General features: G+C 44.0%; 1 protein-coding gene and 1 non-coding gene across 2 annotated transcripts in view; one reads left to right on the top strand and one right to left on the bottom strand.

Annotated features, from left to right (window-relative positions):
* Rhp (GTP-Rho-binding protein rhophilin) overlaps positions 1-27,500 on the bottom strand; it is a 319,468-nt gene that overhangs the window by 186,671 nt on the left and 105,297 nt on the right. The window lies entirely within an intron of this gene.
* LOC138354621 (5S ribosomal RNA) lies at positions 2,725-2,843 on the top strand. The gene has a single exon (XR_011223602.1). It is a non-coding gene; the product is annotated as a 5S ribosomal RNA (ribosomal RNA).

Genomic DNA, 27,500 nt, shown 5'->3' with positions numbered 1-27,500 from the left:
GGGACACACACAGGCTAGGTGACGGAGGCAGCACCAGCACCAGGGACACACACAGGCTAGGTGACGGAGGCAGCACCAGGGGCACTCAGGCCAGGTGACGGAGGCAGCACCAGGGGCACACACAGGCCAGGTGACGGAGGCACCAGGGACACACACAGGCCAGGTGACGGAGGCACCAGGGACACACACAGGCCAGGTGACGGAGGCACCAGGGACACACACAGGCCAGGTGACGGAGGCAGCACCAGGGACACACACAGGCCAGGTGACGGAGGCAGCACCAGGGACACACACAGGCCAGGTGACGGAGGCACCAGGGACACACACAGGCCAGGTGACGGAGGCACCAGGGGCACACACAGGCCAGGTGACGGAGGCAGCACCAGGGACACACACAGGCCAGGTGACGGAGGCAGCACCAGGGGCACACACAGGCCAGGTGACGGAGGCAGCACCAGGGACACACACAGGCCAGGTGACGGAGGCAGCACCAGGGACACACACAGGCCAGGTGACGGAGGCAGCACCAGGGACACACACAGGCCAGGTGACGGAGGCAGCACCAGGGACACACACAGGCCAGGTGACGGAGGCAGCACCAGGGACACACACAGGCCAGGTGACGGAGGCAGCACCAGGGACACACACAGGCCAGGTGACGGAGGCAGCACCAGGGACACACACAGGCCAGGTGACGGAGGCACCAGGGGCACACACAGGCCAGGTGACGGAGGCAGCACCAGGGACACACACAGGCCAGGTGACGGAGGCAGCACCAGGGGCACACACAGGCCAGGTGACGGAGGCAGCACCAGGGGCACACACAGGCCAGGTGACGGAGGCAGCACCAGGGGCACACACAGGCCAGGTGACGGAGGCAGCACCAGGGGCACACACAGACCAGGTGACGGAGGCACCAGGGGCACACACAGGCCAGGTGACGGAGGCAGCACCAGGGGCACACACAGGCCAGGTGACGGAGGCAGCACCAGGGGCACACACAGGCCAGGTGACGGAGGCAGCACCAGGGGCACACACAGGCCAGGTGACGGAGGCAGCACCAGGGACACACACAGGCCAGGTGACGGAGGCAGCACCAGGGACACACACAGGCCAGGTGACGGAGGCAGCACCAGGGACACACACAGGCCAGGTGACGGAGGCAGCACCAGGGACACACACAGGCCAGGTGACGGAGGCAGCACCAGGGACACACACAGGCCAGGTGACGGAGGCAGCACCAGGGACACACACGGGCCAGGTGACGGAGGCAGCACCAGGGACACACACGGGCCAGGTGACGGAGGCAGCACCAGGGACACACACGGGCCAGGTGACGGAGGCAGCACCAGGGACACACACGGGCCAGGTGACGGAGGCAGCACCAGGGACACACACGGGCCAGGTGACGGAGGCAGCACCAGGGACACACACACGGGCCAGGTGACGGAGGCAGCACCAGGGACACACACGGGCCAGGTGACGGAGGCAGCACCAGGGACACACACAGGCCAGGTGACGGGGGCAGCACCAGGGACACACACAGGCCAGGTGACGGGGGCAGCACCAGGGACACACACAGGCCAGGTGACGGAGGCAGCACCAGGGACACACACAGGCCAGGTGACGGAGGCAGCACCAGGGACACACACAGGCCAGGTGACGGAGGCAGCACCAGGGACACACACAGGCCAGGTGACGGAGGCAGCACCAGGGACACACACAGGCCAGGTGACGGAGGCAGCACCAGGGACACACACAGGCCAGGTGACGGAGGCAGCACCAGGGACACACACAGGCCAGGTGACGGAGGCAGCACCAGGGACACACACAGGCCAGGTGACGGAGGCAGCACCAGGGACACACACAGGCCAGGTGACGGAGGCAGCACCAGGGACACACACAGGCCAGGTGACGGAGGCAGCACCAGGGACACACACAGGCCAGGTGACGGAGGCAGCACCAGGGACACACACAGGCCAGGTGACGGAGGCAGCACCAGGGACACACACAGTGTTTACAGCATTCGCTCTGAACTCATACGTGATAAAGCATAATATTAACAAGTGCAGAGCTTTACACCAAGATACAAACCAGAAGTAAGAGGATAGTGAGGGGAACTGGACCTCACAGCCCTGGAGAATAGAAGAAACAGGGGAGATATGATCACAGCATATAAGATACAGAGGGAAATAGGCAAGGTGGATAAGAACAACCTCTTTAAATTGAGAGAAAGTAGGACAAGAGGACAAGTGGAAGCCGGAAACACGACGAGTGGAAAAAAGTTAAGGAAATACTTGTACGGTGAAGGGTTGGGCCACACGGCCAGCACACACACACACTTTACCCACAACTTCACTACGTTTAGCGAGGCAAAATACAAAGGGATAGAGTATCTTATATTTTTTTATGGCCAGATTCTTCAAATAATTCAATCATGAGTTAAGCATCATAGTTAATACTTATAGGCACGGTATATACATGTAACTAAGCCTAATAGTTAAGGTATAACGGAAGAGGCAGAACACGGCCAGTAGGCGGGACATTAACAACTGGACCTTGCTCCTCCGTGTCACTGATGGGGGGGGGGGGGGGGGGGCGCGCACGCACACGCAGGTGACGTTCAACAAGGCAGCAGTGAAGGAATGTGATATTACCAGAGATGAGGAAAGAGTACCTGCTGGAAGTAGACGTGACTAAGGCTGTTGGGCCAGACAAACTCTCACCCCCGGCCATACCACGTTGAGAACACCGCTTCTCGTCCGATCAGCGAAGTTAAGCAACGTTGGGTTTGGTTAGTACTTGGATGGGTGACCGCCTGGGAACACCAAATGCTGTTGGCAATAATGTTTTGGGAGCCGGTCGGCCGAGCGGACAGCACGCTGGACTTGTGATCCTGTGGTCCTGGGTTCGATCCCAGGCGCCGGCGAGAAACAATGGGCAGAGTTTCTTTCACCCTATGCCCCTGTTACCTAGCAGTAAAATAGGTACCTGGGTGTTAGTCAGCTGTCACGGGCTGCTTCCTGGGGGTGGAGGCCTGGTCGAGGACCGGGCCGCGGGGACACTAAAAAGGCCCCGAAATCATCTCAAGATAATCTCAAGAAAGCCAAGTCACTCTTTTTCTTCCCCGGTATGTTAACAGAGGTCATTAACTTCGTTAAGTCCTGTGGTCACTGTCAAAGGAGGAAAGGTACCCTTAAGGTACAAGCTCCATTGCAAGAATTCCCAGAAATTTTGGAACCTTTAGATCGGGTGGGGCTGATCTGATTGATCTGCATCACAGTTATTCAGGAAACCGTTACGTATTGGTGTTGGTAGACCACCTGTCCAGGTACACCACACTGATTGCATTGCCTCAAAGATTCACGAACTGTTGCAAAGACGTTCTTAGATAGGTTCGTCACTGTATTCGGTCCCCCTAAAGTGTTAGTTTCTGACCGAGGTCAGGAATTTAATGGGAATATTTTTAGAGAAGTACGTAAAATTGCCAGAAACCACTTCAGCATTCACTACGGCTTATCACCCTCAGGCTAACGGTATGACAGAACGGACGAACCGGTCAGTTAAAGATATGCTTGCAATTCTTGCAGAGCATGATATGAATGCCTGGGACGAACAGCTCCTCTATGTCCAGCTGGCTCTGAACACTGTCATCCATCAGTCCATTAACACCCAACCCCTTTTGCTGTTCACGGGTCATTCATGTCATTTCCCATTAGGTCTGCTTAACAGACATAATATTGTATATGGGGAAGATTACCCATCATAAGTTTTAAATAAGATGAAAAATGCATGGAGAATTGCAGCTAGGGTTTCCAAGACAGCACGAGACCGCTATGCTCAGCACTATGACAAGAAGGTACGACCTCTTGAGTTGAAAGTCGGGAGTCTTGTGTTGAGAGTTAATGAAGCGGCTCCTGCCAATCAAAGTAGGAAACTTGCACCTAGATGGCGGGGCCCTTACCGAGTAATTGAAAGAAAAGGTCCGGTTAATTTTGTTATTAAAGGTATTTTTGAAGACCAAGTTGAGAGAACGATTCATATTAATAAATTAAAACCTTATCACACGTGGGAGAAACTAGAGCTGCCTTCAACAAGTCTAATTCCTGACCTGGCTAATTATCCAAGTGCTGAGCTAGTCAGATGATGAGGATGACCTGTCAGATCTCATCAGTAGTAAAGTTCAATCTTGTCACCCCATGGTAACGAGGTCGCGAGCTGTACAGTAAATTGTTAATGATCTCCCCTAGTCAGGTTTAGTAAGTCATAATAATTATCCTGTAGAGGCAATGGTGTGTATTAACTGATGTACATGGCTCAGGTAGCATACTTGCCTTGCTCTGGGGTTTCCAACTTCCTCTACCTCAGAGTAATATCCATCCTTCCGCCATTTGTTGTTGTCTGTCTTTCTCAGGTCTGATGGTACACCAGTTCCAGCCTCCCAGTCACACATGAACCAAGGATCGAGATCAGCAGGTCTGGGGATGACCCACCTGGCTGATAAGGTCGGGGTCTGAGGCACGTTACATAAAGTCCTCCCCCTTGTGCCCGGTAACTCGCCAATTGGTAATCTGGAAGGGGTGACTGGCGTACAGTCACCCGGCCGACACCTCCCGTCACTAACGAGGTTGTCCCAGTCCAGCCAGGCTGTCTTCACGGAGCAGAGTCCAGTCACCATCACAGCCGTGGGCTAGCTGTCTCAAAGTCACCAACCAAGCCCACCAGCTGCGTAGTCAAGACTGCGGGAAAACCGGAAGTGGAAGACGAGTGGTCTACAAAGAAGAACGCTAATTGCAACGACTTGTCGGCTCTCTCAAAACCTTCCGTTCCGTCGTCTGTGGAAACCAAGATGCAACGCGGTGGTCCCGGGTACGAACAGCACTACCCCCTACAGAGTGCTGCTGGATCGCCAGATGAGGTACAACCCGGTACCTCGGCCCAAGCTCAGCTGCACGAGGGGTTGCACGGAAGGTGTACCGGCCCAGTAGTACCGGGATAACAAGTAAACGCCGGTAGATGACGTCGCCCAGGAGCTGAGGCAGGGCCCACCTGTCCTGTCACCATGCCATCCTCTTCAACGCCACTCGAACCTCACTACCAACGCGAGACATCGTGGCACGTCGAAGCTGTGCTCTACTGTGGCAGCCATGGTTAACAACAATCCATCAGGGCTGTTTGGGGAGCGATAAGAAGAGGTGAACCCGGGTTCCTGTTAGCGGGGTCCACCTGAGCTGACAGCCGCCAGCTGTCAGCTGTCACTCAAGTCAGGTGCGGGTAGTACGAGACCCCCTGTACTGTCCGTAGTTGGCCGAGGCCGGAAATGGAACTTCCAGACGACCAGGATCTTCAAGCAACATGAGGTAGTCGCAGGAATCTACAGCAACGAAATGGCACCAGGAACGAACGATAGAACTTCTTTATAGAAAAGTTTAATATAAAATAAATTATAGTAATATAGTAAACGGTGTTAATTCGGAACAATTAATTCAACTTTCAATTTCCCATCTGATGGTAAAGCACCTACACACCTTCGGAAAGTTCTCTGGAACAGTATTAAATGTTGAAAACTAGAACAAGTGAAATAGAGAAATAAATCTAGAAAGTGAACATCTAGAAAATTGTTACTAGAAAATTACCCTGTCTCTAGATAAGTTGTATGAGTGAACTGGTTTGAGAACCATCTAGTAGGGTCTCTAGAAACGTTGAGCATTGGGGGAACTTTATCTAGATTTTTCTAGACCCTAGATACTGTTAGTTATATATATTTTTTGTTGTGGTTTACTGAACAATAAGGGTGTGGTACACAGTCTGGAAGATGTGTTCCCCCGCTGTTGTTGTGGACTTGAGCATGAACTCTGGGATATTAGGACTTGACGAACTCATATCCAGTGTGTTGCTGTTGGTTAAGAGACATGTCTCTGAACATTGAATTATTTTTAATAAAAATATTTTTGTGTATTTTCTTTAGATTTTATGGATCTAGATACGCTGTGGTGGGCAGTCACCATAGGTGTGGAGTGGAACACTAGGTCTCTGAGGGGTAGTGTTCCTCTATTTTGATATAATTTTTTTTTTAATTTTTAATGACATTGATTTTTTTTAATGTTTCTATGTGATGTGCTGTGATGTGTTTGATCTTTATTCCAGGTGGAATACTGGGATAGCTGAAGGCTATCGGCTGATTTTAGCTAGTTGATAGTTGTTAGGTTTGGATTTTTCCAGTTATTTGTTACTATATCAAGACAGGTATGTGATGTTTTGTCTTCCAGGTAGTTGGCAGGGTACGGGGCTGCACCCAAGTGGACAGCCAGGGTTATAGGGACGGTCTCTGTCCTTATGTTTTATATATTATTTCTGTGTTTGTTATGTATGTATACATGCTGGGACACACCTTTTGGGGGTGCCATTATTTGTTTTGGAGGATTGTATGGAATTAGCTAGGATTAGATAATTATTTTTGTTTTGTTGTGAGGCATTGGATCATTTATTGTCGAGTTAAATGTTGTTTTTGGAGTTAATGATTAGGATAGGGCAGGATTTCTGGATAAGAATTTCGTGCTTTAAACTTCTTTACACACAAATTTCATAATTTCCGAAGAGGGGAAGTTGTAATGGTATATGCACACCATAACCCCTTTCCCCTTCCCCCGTTCCCCCTTTCTCTTCTCCTTCCTCTTCCCCTTCCCTTCCCTCACTTGCCTTCCCTCCCTTTGGGTTATCCCTGCCTTTTGTCACGGTCTGACCCTCGGGGTCATAAACAGATTGAAGCCACTTGCTCCCCTCGCTCTCCGTCCATCTGTCCAGTGACCAATTGAAAATAGTACCCCAGGGCTAGTAAACTTGTGATCTCAAGTTACACGTGGGTGCCCAGCCGGCAGTCTCTCAGGAAAGTCGTTGGTGCCTTCCCAGTTTTAGGAGTTTCTGTCAAGAGGAATTGACCCTTATGGTCAAGCCTGATCCAGATTGGTTGAAGACATGTAGGCCTGTGGAGGCGGGGCCTCACAGGGTAGTGCCTGTCCAGCCCATTGGCCCGGATTCTAGATCACCTAGTTATGTTTAAATCCATTGGCCATAGGCTTGGGATAGGCGGAGTTAATTTGGGCCTAGGAACTAGGGGGTGGAGCCTGTCCCACTGTTAGCGTTTTTAATAAAGAGTTAGTGTGTCTTGGGGCCTCAACTGAGGTACAGGTGAGGTGACCTGCGGGCAGCCAATCAACATCCTTTGGCAAGCTGCAGTATTGAAGGTAATTGTGCCCGTGAGTTGTGTATATTAGTATTACATTCCATTGCCTCGTAGGTGTTTTTTAGAGTAGGCTATGTTTAAATTTTGATTTAAATATACGGGTTCCAATAATAAAGTAATTTTAATGTATTTGTATTTAGTTCTCTGTTCCCTTTGATTAATGACGGTGTTGTTCATTCTTGTGATTTTCATTTGCTGTGCTAGAAATTCCCCCGAGTTCTCCATCTTATGAATAGTAAAGTCACTCTAGAATCTCCCGTTCAGTTCAGCAAGATTACAGTATTAATCCATTAAGAGTCATTTACGTGCCCTTTGAGTTCCCTTATTATTGAGTCCCTTCCTCCCTAGGGAACCAGTAATTTTACACATTCATTTATGTTTGGAAGGTGGTGGCAGTGGCTAATAATTTATTATTATTTTTTAGGAATTAATAACCCTTGTCCTTGATGTATCTTCCTCATTTAATATTCCTCTTATATTCGTGGCAGTCCAGTGAGGGGGTCATACTGGACTGTAACAGTGTTAAGCACTGTCAGTATTGAGTGAAGAGAGAACTACAACAGGGATAGCGTTCACAACCTTACGAGAGTTCAGGGTTATTACATGGTGGTGGTGTCCAGGTGCACCATTGTGACCAGGGTGGTGGTGGTGTCCAGGTGCACCATTGTGACCAGGGTGGTGGTGGTGTCCAGGTGCACCATTGTGACCAGGGTGGTGGTGGTGTCCAGGTGCACCATTGTGACCAGGGTGGTGGTGGTGGTGTCCAGGTGCACCATTATGACCAGGGTGGTGGTGGTGTCCAGGTGCACCACTATGACCAGGGTGGTGGTGTCCAGGTGCACCATTATGACCAGGGTGGTGGTGGTGTCCAGGTGCACCATTATGACCAGGGTGGTGGTGGTGGTGTCCAGGTGCACCACTATGACCAGGGTGGTGGTGGTGGTGTCCAGGTGCACCATTATGACCAGGGTGGTGGTGGTGGTGTCCAGGTGCACCATTATGACCAGGGTGGTGGTGGTGGTGGTGTCCAGGTGCACCATTATGACCAGGGTGGTGGTGGTGGTGTCCAGGTGCACCATTATGACCAGGGTGGTGGTGGTGGTGTCCAGGTGCACCATTGTGACCAGGGTGGTGGTGGTGGTGTCCAGGTGCACCATTGTGACCAGGGTGGTGGTGGTGGTGGTGTCCAGGTGCACCATTGTGACCAGGGTGGTGGTGGTGGTGTCCAGGTGCACCATTGTGACCAGGGTGGTGGTGGTGGTGTCCAGGTGCACCACTATGACCAGGGTGGTGGTGGTGGTGTCCAGGTGCACCATTATGACCAGGGTGGTGGTGGTGTCCAGGTGCACCATTATGACCAGGGTGGTGGTGGTGTCCAGGTGCACCATTATGACCAGGGTGGTGGTGGTGTCCAGGTGCACCATTATGACCAGGGTGGTGGTGGTGTCCAGGTGCACCATTATGACCAGGGTGGTGGTGGTGGTGTCCAGGTGCACCACTATGACCAGGGTGGTGGTGGTGGTGTCCAGGTGCACCATTATGACCAGGGTGGTGGTGGTGGTGTCCAGGTGCACCATTATGACCAGGGTGGTGGTGGTGGTGTCCAGGTGCACCATTATGACCAGGGTGGTGGTGTCCAGGTGCACCAATATGACCAGGGTGGTGGTGGTGGTGTCCAGGTGCACCATTATGACCAGGGTGGTGGTGGTGGTGTCCAGGTGCACCATTATGACCAGGGTGGTGGTGGTGTCCAGGTGCACCACTATGACCAGGGTGGTGGTGGTGTCCAGGTGCACCATTATGACCAGGGTGGGTGTGTCCAGGTGCACCATTATGACCAGGGTGGTGGTGGTGTCCAGGTGCACCATTATGACCAGGGTGGTGGTGGTGGTGTCCAGGTGCACCATTGTGACCAGGGTGGTGGTGGTGGTGGTGTCCAGGTGCACCATTGTGACCAGGGTGGTGGTGGTGGTGGTGTCCAGGTGCACCATTGTGACCAGGGTGGTGGTGGTGGTGGTGTCCAGGTGCACCATTGTGACCAGGGTGGTGGTGGTGGTGGTGTCCAGGTGCACCATTATGACCAGGGTGGTGGTGGTGGTGTCCAGGTGCACCATTATGACCAGGGTGGTGGTGGTGTCCAGGTGCACCATTATGACCAGGGTGGTGGTGGTGGTGTCCAGGTGCACCATTGTGACCAGGGTGGTGGTGGTGGTGGTGTCCAGGTGCACCATTATGACCAGGGTGGTGGTGGTGTCCAGGTGCACCATTATGACCAGGGTGGTGGTGGTGGTGTCCAGGTGCACCATTATGACCAGGGTGGTGGTGGTGGTGTCCAGGTGCACCACTATGACCAGGGTGGTGGTGGTGTCCAGGTGCACCATTATGACCAGGGTGGTGGTGGTGTCCAGGTGCACCATTATGACCAGGGTGGGTGTGTCCAGGTGCACCATTGTGACCAGGGTGGTGGTGGTGTCCAGGTGCACCATTGTGACCAGGGTGGTGGTGGTGTCCAGGTGCACCATTGTGACCAGGGTGGTGGTGGTGGTGTCCAGGTGCACCATTATGACCAGGGTGGTGGTGGTGGTGGTGTCCAGGTGCACCATTATGACCAGGGTGGTGGTGGTGGTGGTGTCCAGGTGCACCATTATGACCAGGGTGGTGGTGGTGGTGTCCAGGTGCACCATTATGACCAGGGTGGGTGTGTCCAGGTGCACCATTGTGACCAGGGTGGTGGTGGTGGTGTCCAGGTGCACCATTGTGACCAGGGTGGTGGTGGTGGTGTCCAGGTGCACCATTGTGACCAGGGTGGTGGTGGTGGTGGTGTCCAGGTGCACCATTATGACCAGGGTGGTGGTGGTGGTGGTGTCCAGGTGCACCATTATGACCAGGGTGGTGGTGTCCAGGTGCACCATTATGACCAGGGTGGTGGTGGTAGTGTCCAGGTGCACCATTATGACCAGGGTGGTGGTGTCCAGGTGCACCATTGTGACCAGGGTGGTGGTGGGTGTGTCCAGGTGCACCATTGTGACCAGGGTGGTGGTGGTGGTGTCCAGGGGCACCATTATGACCAGGGTGGTGGTGGTGGTGTCCAGGTGCACCATTATGACCAGGGTGGTGGTGGTGGTGTCCAGGTGCACCATTGTGACCAGGGTGGTGGTGGTGTCCAGGTGCACCATTATGACCAGGGTGGTGGTGGTGGTGTCCAGGTGCACCATTATGACCAGGGTGGTGGTGGTGGTGTCCAGGTGCACCATTATGACCAGGGTGGTGGTGGTGTCCAGGTGCACCATTATGACCAGGGGTGGTGGTGGTGTCCAGGTGCACCATTGTGACCAGGGTGGTGGTGGTGGTGTCCAGGTGCACCATTATGACCAGGGTGGTGGTGGTGTCCAGGTGCACCACTATGACCAGGGTGGTGGTGGTGGTGTCCAGGTGCACCATTATGACCAGGGTGGTGGTGGTGTCCAGGTGCACCATTATGACCAGGGTGGTGGTGGTGTCCAGGTGCACCACTATGACCAGGGTGGGTGTGTCCAGGTGCACCATTGTGACCAGGGTGGTGGTGGTGGTGTCCAGGTGCACCATTGTGACCAGGGTGGTGGTGGTGGTGTCCAGGTGCACCATTGTGACCAGGGTGGTGGTGGTGGTGGTGTCCAGGTGCACCATTATGACCAGGGTGGTGGTGGTGGTGGTGTCCAGGTGCACCATTAGTAGTAGGGAGGAAGAGCCACAGGCCCTTTTTTTTTTTGGGAGAGGACCCCTGTGGACTGTACAGTCCACAGGCCCTTTTTTTTCTGGGGGAAAAAAGGGCCTGTGGCATGTCATGGTTTTCAGGTGAATTTGGGGAGTCACAGATTTGGAAGTAAGGAATTCTTATGAGAAAAATAATTTCCGAGATCTTAGAAGTTTGTTAATCATTCTTATGATGAAAATAAGTAGGAAAATCTTAAAGAAAAGTTTTAGAAAAAATCGTGTTTGTGTCACAGCATTTCCAGGTAAACTCTATGGACAACCTTTGCCCGTTTTCAATCACACATTTGTAAAAGGACCATTTTCAGAGAATATTGTCTTAGATGTTTTGTTAAGGAAAACAGACAACTTAGCCATAACATTTAGTTTTATATCCATTTACGGCTATTTCACCTGTAAAGACCAAAATTAGTCAGAGACAGTTTTAAGCTGAAATTTCATCAGAGTCCTGTAATCTGCGAAAATTTGACAGAGTCCATTTTATACCCAATTTTCGCCAGAGTCTAGTTTGAGAGCAAAATTCGTCAGAGACAGTTTTAAGCTCATATTTCATCAGAGTCCAATTATCAACAGAAATTCGCCAGAGTCTACTTTGAGAGCAAAATTCGTCAGAGACAGTTTTAAGCTCATATTTCATCAGAGTCCAATTATCAACAGAAATTCGCCAGAGTCTACTTTGAGAGCAAATTTCATCAGTGTCCTGTAATCTGTGAAAACTTGACAGAGTCCATTTTATACCCAATTTTCGTCAGAGTCCAGTCTATGCTCAAATTCGCCAGAGTCTACTTTAATAGCAAAATTCATCAGAGTCCAGTTTTCTAGCAAAATTCATCAGAGTCCAGTCTATGCTCAAATTCGCCAGAGTCTACTTTAATAGCAAAATTCATCAGAGTCCAGTTTTCTAGCAAAATTCATCAGAGCCCAGTTTATACCGAAAATTCGCCAGAGTCTACTTTAATAGCAAAATTCATCAGAGTCCAGTTTTCTAGCAAAATTCATCAGAGCCCAGTTTATACCGAAAATTCGCCAGAGTCTACTTTGTGCCAAATATTCAGAGTCCAGTTTTCTAGCAAAATTCATCAGAGTCCAGTTTATACCGAAAATTCTCCAGAGTCTACTTTGTGCCAAAATATTCAGAGTCCAGTTCATGATCGAAATTAATCAGAGTCCAATTAAAGACCCAAATTTGACAGAGACCACATTTTCGCTACTAGCAGTCCAATCCCCCTGAAATTTTAAACAGTCATATTTCAGACATAGTAAATATGAAGTAAACAATTATAAAACTCTAGCTCTTGTCCTCTGTCCAAGTTCACTCATGTAAATTCATTACTATCAGTCCAAATCCCCCTGAGATTTAAACACCCAACTACATTTCAGACATAGTAAATAAAAACCAGTTCAGTTATCAAGTTTCAACTCTTGTGCCCCAGCTTAGTTCATTTGTGCAAGTTCTTTATTTTCCAACTAAATCACCTGAGATTTAAGATCACCTTATTTTCTAACGTAGTAAATTTAATCTGGACATTAGCAAAGCTCCATTTCCTCAGCCTTAGATCATCAGACATAAATATATTCGATCAAGTCCCTCTCCAGCCTATCTGTTTTATCAGAGTAATTACTTTACCCTTCTCATCCCCAACGTATCAATCCCCAACGTATCAAAACCTTCAATAATCATACTGTATTTGCATATTTTCTCTATATTCAGCTGTGTTCTTCACATTTTGTCCATGTTTTCTGTGTTCACTCCATGTTCTTCAAATGTTCACAGTCCCATTCAGTTCATATTTTCACAAGTATCTCCATTTTTTTCTATAATCTTTCTCTTAGTCTCATTACTTTCTCTACAAATTCTAGTCATATTTTCTATGTTTTCATGTTCATCACATGTTCTCTTTACAACTTTTATACTCAATATTCATGCTAACTTCCATATGTTGTGTTCTTTGTCAATATTCATGTTCCTCTATAAGTTCATATTCCCTGCTTGTTCACTCTATTCATCAACTTTTTCTTACATGTTTTCTGTGTTCACCGTATGTTCACTGTGTTCATTCCCTTACTTAATCTCAATTTTTTTTTTTTTTATGTTCTTTGTTTCTTCCATTCACTAACTAGTTCTTTGTCAAATAATATTATACTGCATTACAGTTTCCTCAACAATTTTAGTCACCAAGTTTTTATTTGCAAAACTATGTCAAAGTAATTCTCATAGTCAACTTATTAGTTCTACCAACCCCCGTTCGTAAACAAAATCTACACTTTATTCAGTTCCAAATTTACAAAGACAAACCTTTCTTGCAACTTCTTAACTAAAATCTTTCACCAATCAACTAAAAAACATAGTCACTTTCGTCATTTCTCAACTAAACTTATTATCCAGTCAACTAAAAATAGTCAGAAATAGCCTCGTCCAACACTGTTCTTAACTAAAACAACCTTTCTCTTAGCTAAAAATTGTCAAAGGAAACTTCTTTCAGCACTTTCTTAACAGCCGCTATGTTTCATCAAGAAAAAATTGTCAAAGGAAACTTTCCAAAACTGTTCATAACTAGCTTTTTATCCATCGTCAATCAACTAAAAATAATAACTTTCATCATTTCTTAACTAAACATATTCCCCATTCATCAGAAAATAACCGTGTTCTTCATGTTTCATTGTCATTTCATAACTAAAATTATCCATCAATCAACAGAAAAAGCCATGTTCATCATGTTTTTGTCTTTTGCTTAACTAAAATTATGTTTTGTCAAGTAAGAAAAAATAACCAAAGATATCTTTCATCGCTGTTCTTAACAGACATTATACTTTGGGGAGCACAAAAATAGTCTCCCTCGTCATGTTTTATCTTTTCCTTAACTAAAGTATTCATCAGTCAACTAAAAAATAGTTACTTCATCATGTTTCCTTGTCATTTCTTAACTGAAATATCACTTCTCTCATTTAAAATAGTCATGTGTAACCTCTTTCCAACACTGTTCTAGCTAAAGCAACCTTTCACATCGCTAAAATAGTTACTTCATCATGTTTCCTTGTCATTTCTTAACTGAAATATCACTTCTCTCATCTGAAATAGTCATGTGTAGCCTCTTTCCAACACTGTTCTTAACTAAAGTAGCCTTTCACTTCGCTAAAATAGTCATATTCATCGTTGTTCCTAACTAAAATATATGTCGTTAAGTAAGAAATATAGTCAAAGACACTCTTCGAGACATCAAGGACTTACTCAAAGACATCAAAGTTGCACTCAAAGACATCCTTTGAGACATCAAAGACATCCTTTGAGACATCAAAGACATCCTTTAAGACTTCAATGGGACTCTTCGAGATATCAAAAGACACTCTCAAACACTCAAAAATTTACTTGCATCCTCAAAGTTATTCTCAGAGGCATAAAAGTAATTCTCAGAGTTATCAAACTTGTTCTCAAAGTCATCAAAGTTATTCACAGAGTCATCAAAGTTAATCTAAGACATCATTTTTCATCAAAGATATTCTCTCTAAACCATCAATGTTCTTCTCTAAGACATAAAAGTTATTCTCTATGTCATCAAAAAGTTATTCTCTGAGCTAACAAAATACTACTCATGTTCTCAAAGACGTTCTCCAATTCATCAAAGTTGTTTCAAAGACATCAAAGTTAATCTCAGAGTTATCCAAAGATATTCTCATGTCCACAAAAGTTATTCACAGAGTCGTCAAAGTTAATCCAAGACATCTTCGTTCTTAAAAGTTATTCTCAGAGACATCTAAAGTTATTCTTTAAGACAACAAAGTCTTTCTCAGAGTCATCAAAGTTATTCTCAGAGTCACCTTTGTTATTCAAAGAAGCCTTCCGAGACATCCTCGTTCAACAAAAACTGTCCTCAGAGCCATCAAAAAGTTAAATACAGTCGTCAAAGTTATTCTCTAAGTATCTTTTCGTTCATCAGAGAAGCTTTCTAAGACATCTTTGTTCATCCAAGTTGTTCTCTAAGACATCAATCTTGTTCTCTAAGACATCAAAGATGTTCTCTAAATCATAAAGTTAATCTCTAAGTTACCTTCGTTCGTCAGAGAAACTTTCCAAAACATCTTTGTTCATCAAACTTGTTTTCAAAGTCATCAAAAGTTAATCTAAGACATCTTTTTTCATCAAAGTTATTTTCAGAGACATCTAAAGTTATTATGTAAGACATAAAAGTTATTCTCAGAGTCATCAAATGTTATTCTCGAAGTCATCAAAGATATTTTCAGAGACATCTAAAGTTAATTTCTATGTTATAAAAGTTATTCTCAGAGACATCTAAAGTTAATCTTGGTCATCAAAGTTGTTCTCTAAACATCAATGTTGTTCTCCAAGACATCAAAGATGTTCTCAAAATCATAAAAGTTATTCCCAGAGCTATCAAAGTTATTCTCAAAGTCATCAAAGTTATTCAAAGAGCTAACAAAAGTTATTCTCTAAGTAACCTTTTCGTTCATCAGAGAAGCTTTCTAAGACATCTTCGTTCATCAATGTTGATCTCTAAGTCACCTTGGTTCATCAAAGAAACTCTCCTTCTTCCATCAAGTTATACTTTAAGACAACATTGTTGTTCTCTAAGACATCTTCAGGCATAAAATTTCTCTCCAAATGTAACTAGTTCAGCGTTTCATATCAAACTTACACTTCTGTTAAATATATTTTCTTAGACATTTTACCTTTTAAACTGTTCTCTGAACTACACTGTTCAAACCTACGTAACCTATCCTCTCCACCCAATGTTACTTAGTTAACGTAACGTTCCTAAACCTAACTTTACCTATCCTAACATAACTTACCTTACCTTACCTATCTTACCTAACTTTACCTATCTTACCTAACTTTACCTATCTTACCTAACTTAACCTGCATAACCTAACTTTACCTATGTTACCTTACCTTACCTAACTTAACTTTCATAACCTAACTTTACCTATGTTACCTTACCTTACCTACCTTTCCTAACTTAACCTGCTTAACCTATCTTACCTATCTTACCTAACTTTACCTATCTTACCTAACTTAACTTTCATATCCTAACTTAACTTACCTAACTTATTCTGCTTAACATAACTTACCTTACCTTCCCTATCTTACCTAACTTTACCTATCCTATCCTAACCTAACTTGTCTTACCTAACTTAATCTTACTTTCCCAAACTGATGTATCCTAACTTATCTAGTCCAACCAGACATGATCTAACTTAAGTATTCCTTCTTGTCTTTGTGTTTCGTCAATCATTGTCTCATATTCATTTACTCATTTCATTAGTTAATTTCTCAAATGGTCACTTATGCATTTCAAGTGCTATTTGTTAGAGATTGGATATTTAAGCATTTCAAAGAATTTTTGTTATATATGGGCATTTACTCATTTCAAGGGATAATTTCTCAAATGGACGTTTTTGCATTTCAAGTGTTATTTGTTTAAGATTGGATATTTAAGCATTTCAAAGAATTATAATTTCTCAAATGGACGTTTTTGCATTTCAAGTGCTATTTGTTAGAGATTGGATATTTAAGCATTTCAAAGAATTTTTGTTATATATGGGCATTTACTCATTTCAAGGGATAATTTCTCAAATGGACGTTTTTGCATTTCAAGTGTTATTTGTTTAAGATTGGGTATTTAACCATTTCAAAGGATTTTTGTTATATATGGGAACTTACTCGTTTCAAGGGCCAATTTCTCAAATGGTCATTTTTGCAGATCAAGGGTTATTTGTTAAAGTTCATCAAGTTGCCCATAAGTTGTATTTAGTAGGTTCTATCTTATGTTCTTATTCCCCAACCCCTTAACCTAACCTCTTGTAATCTTAGTGTATTTAGTAGGTTCTATCTTATGTTCTTATTCCCCAACCCCTTAACCTAACCTCTTGTAATCTTAGTGTATTTAGTAGGTTCTATCTTATGTTCTTATTCCCAAACCCTTTAACCTAACCTTTCAGATGTAGTTTGTTGAATATATTATCCTTTTCCTAACCTTTCTGATGTAGTTTTGTTTCTCCTTTTTGTATATTTTTACCCAAACCATCTTTCCTTCTTTACTTTGATTCTCCTACTCCTTCTAACCCTCCTTTTCTATCTCTCTCCCTTATTCTCTCTCTTCCTCCCCCTCTCTCTCCCTCATTTGCTCAAATGCTCTCTTGTTTCTCAAATTCAAGTCTTATTGCTCCCATTCTCACACCCTCATTCTCATTCACTTAGTTTTTCTTTTTCTCAATTCAAGTCTTAGTGCTCCCATGCCCACACTCTCTCTCATTCTCTCTTCTTTGGTCCCATTTTCTTCCGCCCTCTCTCTTACTCCTTGCTCTTCTTTCATGCTCTCACTCCCTTGAGCTCTTGTTTCTCAATTTCAAGTCTTAGTAGATCTGATTCTTTACTATTGTAATTTTATTATTACTATGATAAAGAATGAACTTATATGTGAAAACAAAGTAAAGAAGGAAAGAAGGTTAAGTGGGATGGTGGGTTTGGGTAAAAATATACAAAAAGGAGAAACAAAACTACATCAGAAAGGTTAGGAAAAGGATAATATATTCAACAAACTACATCTGAAAGGTTAGGTTAAAGGGTTGGGGAATAAGAACATAAGATAGAACCTACTAAATACACTAAGATTACAAGAGGTTAGGTTAAGGGGTTGGGGAATAAGAACATAAGATAGAACCTACTAAATACACTAAGATTACAAGAGGTTAGGTTAAGGGGTTGGGGAATAAGAACATAAGATAGAACCTACTAAATACAACTTATGGGCAACTTGATGAACTTTAACAAATAACCCTTGATCTGCAAAAATGACCATTTGAGAAATTGGCCCTTGAAACGAGTAAGTTCCCATATATAACAAAAATCCTTTGAAATGGTTAAATACCCAATCTTAAACAAATAACACTTGAAATGCAAAAACGTCCATTTGAGAAATTATCCCTTGAAATGAGTAAATGCCCATATATAACAAAAATTCTTTGAAATGCTTAAATATCCAATCTCTAACAAATAGCACTTGAAATGCAAAAACGTCCATTTGAGAAATTATAATTCTTTGAAATGCTTAAATATCCAATCTTAAACAAATAACACTTGAAATGCAAAAACGTCCATTTGAGAAATTATCCCTTGAAATGAGTAAATGCCCATATATAACAAAAATTCTTTGAAATGCTTAAATATCCAATCTCTAACAAATAGCACTTGAAATGCATAAGTGACCATTTGAGAAATTAACTAATGAAATGAGTAAATGAATATGAGACAATGATTGACGAAACACAAAGACAAGAAGGAATACTTAAGTTAGATCATGTCTGGTTGGACTAGATAAGTTAGGATACATCAGTTTGGGAAAGTAAGATTAAGTTAGGTAAGACAAGTTAGGTTAGGATAGGATAGGTAAAGTTAGGTAAGATAGGGAAGGTAAGGTAAGTTATGTTAAGCAGAATAAGTTAGGTAAGTTAAGTTAGGATATGAAAGTTAAGTTAGGTAAGATAGGTAAAGTTAGGTAAGATAGGTAAGATAGGTTAAGCAGGTTAAGTTAGGAAAGGTAGGTAAGGTAAGGTAACATAGGTAAAGTTAGGTTATGAAAGTTAAGTTAGGTAAGGTAAGGTAACATAGGTAAAGTTAGGTTATGCAGGTTAAGTTAGGTAAGATAGGTAAAGTTAGGTAAGATAGGTAAAGTTAGGTAAGATAGGTAAGGTAAGGTAAGTTATGTTAGGATAGGTAAAGTTAGGTTTAGGAACGTTACGTTAACTAAGTAACATTGGGTGGAGAGGATAGGTTACGTAGGTTTGAACAGTGTAGTTCAGAGAACAGTTTAAAAGGTAAAATGTCTAAGAAAATATATTTAACAGAAGTGTAAGTTTGATATGAAAAGCTGAACTAGTTACATTTGGAGAGAAATTTTATGCCTGAAGATGTCTTAGAGAACAACAATGTTGTCTTAAAGTATAACTTGATGGAAGAAGGAGAGTTTCTTTGATGAACCAAGGTGACTTAGAGATCAACATTGATGAACGAAGATGTCTTAGAAAGCTTCTCTGATGAACGAAAGGTTACTTAGAGAATAACTTTTGTTAGCTCTTTGAATAACTTTGATGACTTTGAGAATAACTTTGATAGCTCTGGGAATAACTTTTATGATTTTGAGAACATCTTTGATGTCTTGGAGAACAACATTGATGTTTAGAGAACAACTTTGATGACCAAGATTAACTTTAGATGTCTCTGAGAATAACTTTTATAACATAGAAATTAACTTTAGATGTCTCTGAAAATATCTTTGATGACTTCGAGAATAACATTTGATGACTCTGAGAATAACTTTTATGTCTTACATAATAACTTTAGATGTCTCTGAAAATAACTTTGATGAAAAAAGATGTCTTAGATTAACTTTTGATGACTTTGAAAACAAGTTTGATGAACAAAGATGTTTTGGAAAGTTTCTCTGACGAACGAAGGTAACTTAGAGATTAACTTTATGATTTAGAGAACATCTTTGATGTCTTAGAGAACAAGATTGATGTCTTAGAGAACAACTTGGATGAACAAAGATGTCTTGGAAAGCTTCTCTGATGAACGAAAAGATACTTAGAGAATAACTTTGACGACTGTATTTAACTTTTTGATGGCTCTGAGGACAGTTTTTGTTGAACGAGGATGTCTCGGAAGGCTTCTTTGAATAACAAAGGTGACTCTGAGAATAACTTTGATGACTCTGAGAAAGACTTTGTTGTCTTAAAGAATAACTTTAGATGTCTCTGAGAATAACTTTTAAGAACGAAGATGTCTTGGATTAACTTTGACGACTCTGTGAATAACTTTTGTGGACATGAGAATATCTTTGGATAACTCTGAGATTAACTTTGATGTCTTTGAAACAACTTTGATGAATTGGAGAACGTCTTTGAGAACATGAGTAGTATTTTGTTAGCTCAGAGAATAACTTTTTGATGACATAGAGAATAACTTTTATGTCTTAGAGAAGAACATTGATGGTTTAGAGAGAATATCTTTGATGAAAAATGATGTCTTAGATTAACTTTGATGACTCTGTGAATAACTTTGATGACTTTGAGAACAAGTTTGATAACTCTGAGAATTACTTTTATGCCTCTGAGAATAACTTTGAGGATGCAAGTAAATTTTTGAGTGTTTGAGAGTGTCTTTTGATATCTCAAAGAGTCCCATTGAAGTCTTAAAGGATGTCTTTGATGTCTCAAAGGATGTCTTTGATGTCTCAAAGGATGTCTTTGAGTGCAACTTTGATGTCTTTGAGTAAGTCCTTGATGTCTCGAAGAGTGTCTTTGACTATATTTCTTACTTAACGACATATATTTTAGTTAGGAACAACGATGAATATGACTATTTTAGCGAAGTGAAAGGCTACTTTAGTTAAGAACAGTGTTGGAAAGAGGCTACACATGACTATTTCAGATGAGAGAAGTGATATTTCAGTTAAGAAATGACAAGGAAACATGATGAAGTAACTATTTTAGCGATGTGAAAGGTTGCTTTAGCTAGAACAGTGTTGGAAAGAGGTTACACATGACTATTTTAAATGAGAGAAGTGATATTTCAGTTAAGAAATGACAAGGAAACATGATGAAGTAACTATTTTTTAGTTGACTGATGAATACTTTAGTTAAGGAAAAGATAAAACATGACGAGGGAGACTATTTTTGTGCTCCCCAAAGTATAATGTCTGTTAAGAACAGCGATGAAAGATATCTTTGGTTATTTTTTCTTACTTGACAAAACATAATTTTAGTTAAGCAAAAGACAAAAACATGATGAACATGGCTTTTTCTGTTGATTGATGGATAATTTTAGTTATGAAATGACAATGAAACATGAAGAACACGGTTATTTTCTGATGAATGGGGAATATGTTTAGTTAAGAAATGATGAAAGTTATTATTTTTAGTTGATTGACGATGGATAAAAAGCTAGTTATGAACAGTTTTGGAAAGTTTCCTTTGACAATTTTTTCTTGATGAAACATAGCGGCTGTTAAGAAAGTGCTGAAAGAAGTTTCCTTTGACAATTTTTAGCTAAGAGAAAGGTTGTTTTAGTTAAGAACAGTGTTGGACGAGGCTATTTCTGACTATTTTTAGTTGACTGGATAATAAGTTTAGTTGAGAAATGACGAAAGTGACTATGTTTTTTAGTTGATTGGTGAAAGATTTTAGTTAAGAAGTTGCAAGAAAGGTTTGTCTTTGTAAATTTGGAACTGAATAAAGTGTAGATTTTGTTTACGAACGGGGGTTGGTAGAACTAATAAGTTGACTATGAGAATTACTTTGACATAGTTTTGCAAATAAAAACTTGGTGACTAAAATTGTTGAGGAAACTGTAATGCAGTATAATATTATTTGACAAAGAACTAGTTAGTGAATGGAAGAAACAAAGAACATAAAAAAAATTGAGATTAAGTAAGGGAATGAACACAGTGAACATACGGTGAACACAGAAAACATGTAAGAAAAAGTTGATGAATAGAGTGAACAAGCAGGGAATATGAACTTATAGAGGAACATGAATATTGACAAAGAACACAACATATGGAAGTTAGCATGAATATTGAGTATAAAAGTTGTAAAGAGAACATGTGATGAACATGAAAACATAGAAAATATGACTAGAATTTGTAGAGAAAGTAATGAGACTAAGAGAAAGATTATAGAAAAAAATGGAGATACTTGTGAAAATATGAACTGAATGGGACTGTGAACATTTGAAGAACATGGAGTGAACACAGAAAACATGGACAAAATGTGAAGAACACAGCTGAATATAGAGAAAATATGCAAATACAGTATGATTATTGAAGGTTTTGATACGTTGGGGATTGATACGTTGGGGATGAGAAGGGTAAAGTAATTACTCTGATAAAACAGATAGGCTGGAGAGGGACTTGATCGAATATATTTATGTCTGATGATCTAAGGCTGAGGAAATGGAGCTTTGCTAATGTCCAGATTAAATTTACTACGTTAGAAAATAAGGTGATCTTAAATCTCAGGTGATTTAGTTGGAAAATAAAGAACTTGCACAAATGAACTAAGCTGGGGCACAAGAGTTGAAACTTGATAACTGAACTGGTTTTTATTTACTATGTCTGAAATGTAGTTGGGTGTTTAAATCTCAGGGGGATTTGGACTGATAGTAATGAATTTACATGAGTGAACTTGGACAGAGGACAAGAGCTAGAGTTTTATAATTGTTTACTTCATATTTACTATGTCTGAAATATGACTGTTTAAAATTTCAGGGGGATTGGACTGCTAGTAGCGAAAATGTGGTCTCTGTCAAATTTGGGTCTTTAATTGGACTCTGATTAATTTCGATCATGAACTGGACTCTGAATATTTTGGCACAAAGTAGACTCTGGAGAATTTTCGGTATAAACTGGACTCTGATGAATTTTGCTAGAAAACTGGACTCTGAATATTTGGCACAAAGTAGACTCTGGCGAATTTTCGGTATAAACTGGGCTCTGATGAATTTTGCTAGAAAACTGGACTCTGATGAATTTTGCTATTAAAGTAGACTCTGGCGAATTTTCGGTATAAACTGGGCTCTGATGAATTTTGCTAGAAAACTGGACTCTGATGAATTTTGCTATTAAAGTAGACTCTGGCGAATTTGAGCATAGACTGGACTCTGATGAATTTTGCTAGAAAACTGGACTCTGATGAATTTTGCTATTAAAGTAGACTCTGGCGAATTTGAGCATAGACTGGACTCTGACGAATTTTGCTAGAAAACTGGACTCTGATGAATTTTGCTATTAAAGTAGACTCTGGCGAATTTGAGCATAGACTGGACTCTGACGAAAATTGGGTATAAAATGGACTCTGTCAAGTTTTCACAGATTACAGGACACTGATGAAATTTGCTCTCAAAGTAGACTCTGGCGAATTTCTGTTGATAATTGGACTCTGATGAAATATGAGCTTAAAACTGTCTCTGACGAATTTTGCTCTCAAAGTAGACTCTGGCGAATTTCTGTTGATAATTGGACTCTGATGAAATATGAGCTTAAAACTGTCTCTGACGAATTTTGCTCTCAAACTAGACTCTGGCGAAAATTGGGTATAAAATGGACTCTGTCAAATTTTCGCAGATTACAGGACTCTGATGAAATTTCAGCTTAAAACTGTCTCTGACTAATTTTGGTCTTTACAGGTGAAATAGCCGTAAATGGATATAAAACTAAATGTTATGGCTAAGTTGTCTGTTTTCCTTAACAAAACATCTAAGACAATATTCTCTGAAAATGGTCCTTTTACAAATGTGTGATTGAAAACGGGCAAAGGTTGTCCATAGAGTTTACCTGGAAATGCTGTGACACAAACACGATTTTTTCTAAAACTTTTCTTTAAGATTTTCCTACTTATTTTCATCATAAGAATGATTAACAAACTTCTAAGATCTCGGAAATTATTTTTCTCATAAGAATTCCTTACTTCCAAATCTGTGACTCCCCAAATTCACCTGAAAACCATGACATGCCACAGGCCCTTTTTTCCCCCAGAAAAAAAAGGGCCTGTGGACTGTACAGTCCACAGGGGTCCTCTCCCAAAAAAAAAAAGGGCCTGTGGCTCTTCCTCCCTACTACTACCATTATGACCAGGGTGGTGGTGTCCAGGTGCACCATTATGACCAGGGTGGTGGTGGTAGTGTCCAGGTGCACCATTATGACCAGGGTGGTGGTGGTGGTGGTGTCCAGGTGCACCATTGTGACCAGGGTGGTGGTGGGTGTGTCCAGGTGCACCATTGTGACCAGGGTGGTGGTGGTGGTGTCCAGGTGCACCATTATAACCAGGGTGGTGGTGGTGGTGTCCAGGTGCACCATTATGACCAGGGTGGTGGTGGTGGTGTCCAGGTGCACCATTGTGACCAGGGTGGTGGTGGTGGTGTCCAGGTGCACCATTATGACCAGGGTGGTGGTGGTGGTGTCCAGGTGCACCATTATGACCAGGGTGGTGGTGGTGGTGTCCAGGTGCACCATTATGACCAGGGTGGTGGTGGTGGTGTCCAGGTGCACCATTATGACCAGGGTGGTGGTGGTGTCCAGGTGCACCATTGTGACCAGGGTGGTGGTGGTGGTGTCCAGGTGCACCATTATGACCAGGGTGGTGGTGGTGTCCAGGTGCACCACTATGACCAGGGTGGTGGTGGTGGTGGTGTCCAGGTGCACCACTATGACCAGGGTGGTGGTGGTGGTGTCCAGGTGCACCATTATGACCAGGGTGGTGGTGGTGTCCAGGTGCACCATTATGACCAGGGTGGTGGTGGTGTCCAGGTGCACCACTATGACCAGGGTGGTGGTGGTGTCCAGGTGCACCATTATGACCAGGGTGGTGGTGGTGGTGTCCAGGTGCACCATTATGACCAGGGTGGTGGTGGTGTCCAGGTGCACCACTATGACCAGGGTGGTGGTGGTGGTGTCCAGGTGCACCATTATGACCAGGGTGGTGGTGGTGTCCAGGTGCACCACTATGACCAGGGTGGTGGTGGTGGTGTCCAGGTGCACCATTATGACCAGGGTGGTGGTGGTGTCCAGGTGCACCACTATGACCAGGGTGGTGGTGGTGGTGTCCAGGTGCACCATTATGACCAGGGTGGTGGTGGTGTCCAGGTGCACCACTATGACCAGGGTGGTGGTGGTGGTGTCCAGGTGCACCATTATGACCAGGGTGGTGGTGGTGGTGTCCAGGTGCACCATTATGACCAGGGTGGTGGTGGTGGTGTCCAGGTGCACCATTATGACCAGGGTGGTGGTGGTGGTGTCCAGGTGCACCATTATGACCAGGGTGGTGGTTGTGTCCAGGTGCACCACTATGACCAGGGTGGTGGTGGTGGTGTCCAGGTGCACCATTATGACCAGGGTGGTGGTGGTGGTGTCCAGGTGCACCATTATGACCAGGGTGGTGGTGGTGTCCAGGTGTACCACTATGACCAGGGTGGTGGTGGTGGTGTCCAGGTGCACCACTATGACCAGGGTGGTGGTGGTGGGTGTGTCCAGGTGCACCATTATGACCAGGGTGGTGGTGGTGGTGGTGTCCAGGTGCACCATTACTCACCACCTCATTACACTAATTCACCCACACTTACCTTAAAACACAAGTGTGAAAAGTAATAAGGATGGCAGCAGGTGTAGGAGGGGAGGACGGCATATATATATATATATATATATATATATATATATATATATATATATATATATATATATATATATATATATATATATATATATATATATTTTTTTTTTTGAGTAAAGAGGAAGGAGAGGCATAGGTGAAGGGAAGAATAGAAGTGGGAAATACAGTGAGAGGTATGAAAGCAGGCGGGCTGTCCGCCTTGCTGACACCATGTGTGGGTGTTGGCAGCTAAGCTAAGCTGGCTCCCTCTTGTCAGGGAGCTGTGAGTGTGTGAGAGGTTCTTCACGTGTGTTTCACCATATATGGATGTCCATAGATGAATACTGTGTAGCATTCATATATACACACTCCGATGCTTCCACACATGTTGTTCTGTTTAAGGCTCTTTATTTTATTATTATTATTTATCGAGTTGTCATACATATTATTTATCGAGTTGTTCATACATACACATATATGAACTGTTCATATATATACATATATAACTCATCTGGGGATTATATACTATGGGGCGGGGTTTTCATCCAGAGAATCGAGGCTCTTGGGCCACCAGCTGTGGGAGCGGGGCGTCTCATCTTGGAGTAATCTTTCAAACATTGGGTCCTCTAACATTTCGATGGTGTTCCACACCCTGATGGCTTGGTGCTGCAGTCTGATGTTTAGTGGCTGTATGTTCAGGAGTTCGTGGAGCTCCTGGATTGTCTGATCATATGGTGGACGGTGTTTTGCTGCTCTCCTTAGCGCCTTATTTTGTACTGCTTGCAGTTTCTGCATGTTAGTTTTCTTTATGGTGTGTAGTGGTACTGGAGGATACTCTAGATGCGGCCGAACTAGAGCCTTATATTGGTGGATCTGAATGTTAGTACTGAGGCTTCGGAATCTTCTCAGTTTTCCAAATGCTGCTTTGGCTTTGTTTAGTCGGTCCCTTACATGAATTGTATCCCTGTTCTATTTATCATAAGTCCCAGTAATCTGCCTACCTCCGCATATTGGATCGGCTGGTTGTCAAGGATGATGGGGTCCGGGTTTCTTTCCGCAATGTGTATTATTTGGAACTACACGGCAGGTGTATGGGGGAGGGAGGCAGGAGTAGGGGGGAGGGCGGCAGGTGTAGGGGGGGAGGGAGGCAGGTGTAGGGGGGAGGGCGGCAGGAGTAGGGGGGAGGGCGGCAGGAGTAGGGGGGAGGGCGGCAGGAGTAGGGGGGAGGGCGGCAGGTGTAGGGGGGGAGGGCGGCAGGTGTAGGGGGGGAGGGCGGCAGGTGTAGGGGGGGAAGGGGAAGGGGGGAAGGGGAGGGCAGCAGGTGTACTCACCTAATTATGTTTGCGGGGGTTGAGCTCTGGCTCTTTGGTCCCGCCTCTCAACTGTCAATCAACTGGTGTACAGATTCCTGAGCCTACTGGGCTCTATCATATCTACATTTGAAACTGTGTATGGAGTCAGCCTCCACCACATCACTGCCTAATGCATTCCATCCGTTAACTACTCGGACACTAAAAAATTCTTTCTAACGTCTCTGTGACTCATCTGGGTGCCAAGTTTCCACCTGTGTCCCCTTGTTCGTGTCCCACCCGTGCTGAAGAGTTTGTCTTTGTCCACCCTGTCAATTCCCCTGATAATTTTGTAGGTGGTTATCATGTCTCCCCTTACTCTTCTGTTTTCCAGGGACGTGAGGTTCAGCTCCTTTAGCCTTTCCTCGTAGCTTATTCCTATCAGTTCCGGGACGAGCCTGGTGGTATACCGCTGAATCTTCTCTAACTTTGTCTTGTGTTTAACTAGGTATGGACTCCAGGCTGGCGCTGCATACTCCAGGATTGGTCTTACATAAGTGGTATACAGGGTCCTGAACGATTCCTTACACAAGTTTCTAAAGGCAGTTCTTATGTTGACCAGTCTAGCATATGCCGCTGATGATATTCTTTTGATGTGGGCCTCTGGGGACAGGTTCGGCGTGATATCAACCTCCAGATCTTTCTCTCTATTTGACTCTTGCAGGATTTCACCTCCCAGATGATACCTTGTGTTCAGCCTCCTGCTCCCTTCGCCTAATTTCATTACCTTACACTTTCCTGAGTTGAACTTTAGCAGCCATTTTCTAGACCATTCCTCCAGTTTGTCCAGGTCGTCTTGGTCACACTAGAGGAATGCCGCCCTCCCCTCCGCTCCCCGACAGGTGTGAGAGGGGGAGGGGGGAGTGGAGGGAGGGGAGGGGGGGGGGCATAAGCAGGTGTTCACCCGTGTCCTAGACACATTTCACAAGCCAGCACGTATTACCTCACCTGCCTGTGTCACAGCTGCCAGTGTCCTTCCTCTCCTCTGCCACTTGCCCCAA

This window comes from Procambarus clarkii, chromosome 63 (assembly GCF_040958095.1).
Source record: "Procambarus clarkii isolate CNS0578487 chromosome 63, FALCON_Pclarkii_2.0, whole genome shotgun sequence".
Taxonomy (NCBI): Eukaryota; Metazoa; Arthropoda; class Malacostraca; order Decapoda; family Cambaridae; genus Procambarus; species Procambarus clarkii.
Note: the sequence above shows the minus strand (reverse complement) of the source record. Positions and strands in the feature narration are given on the sequence as shown.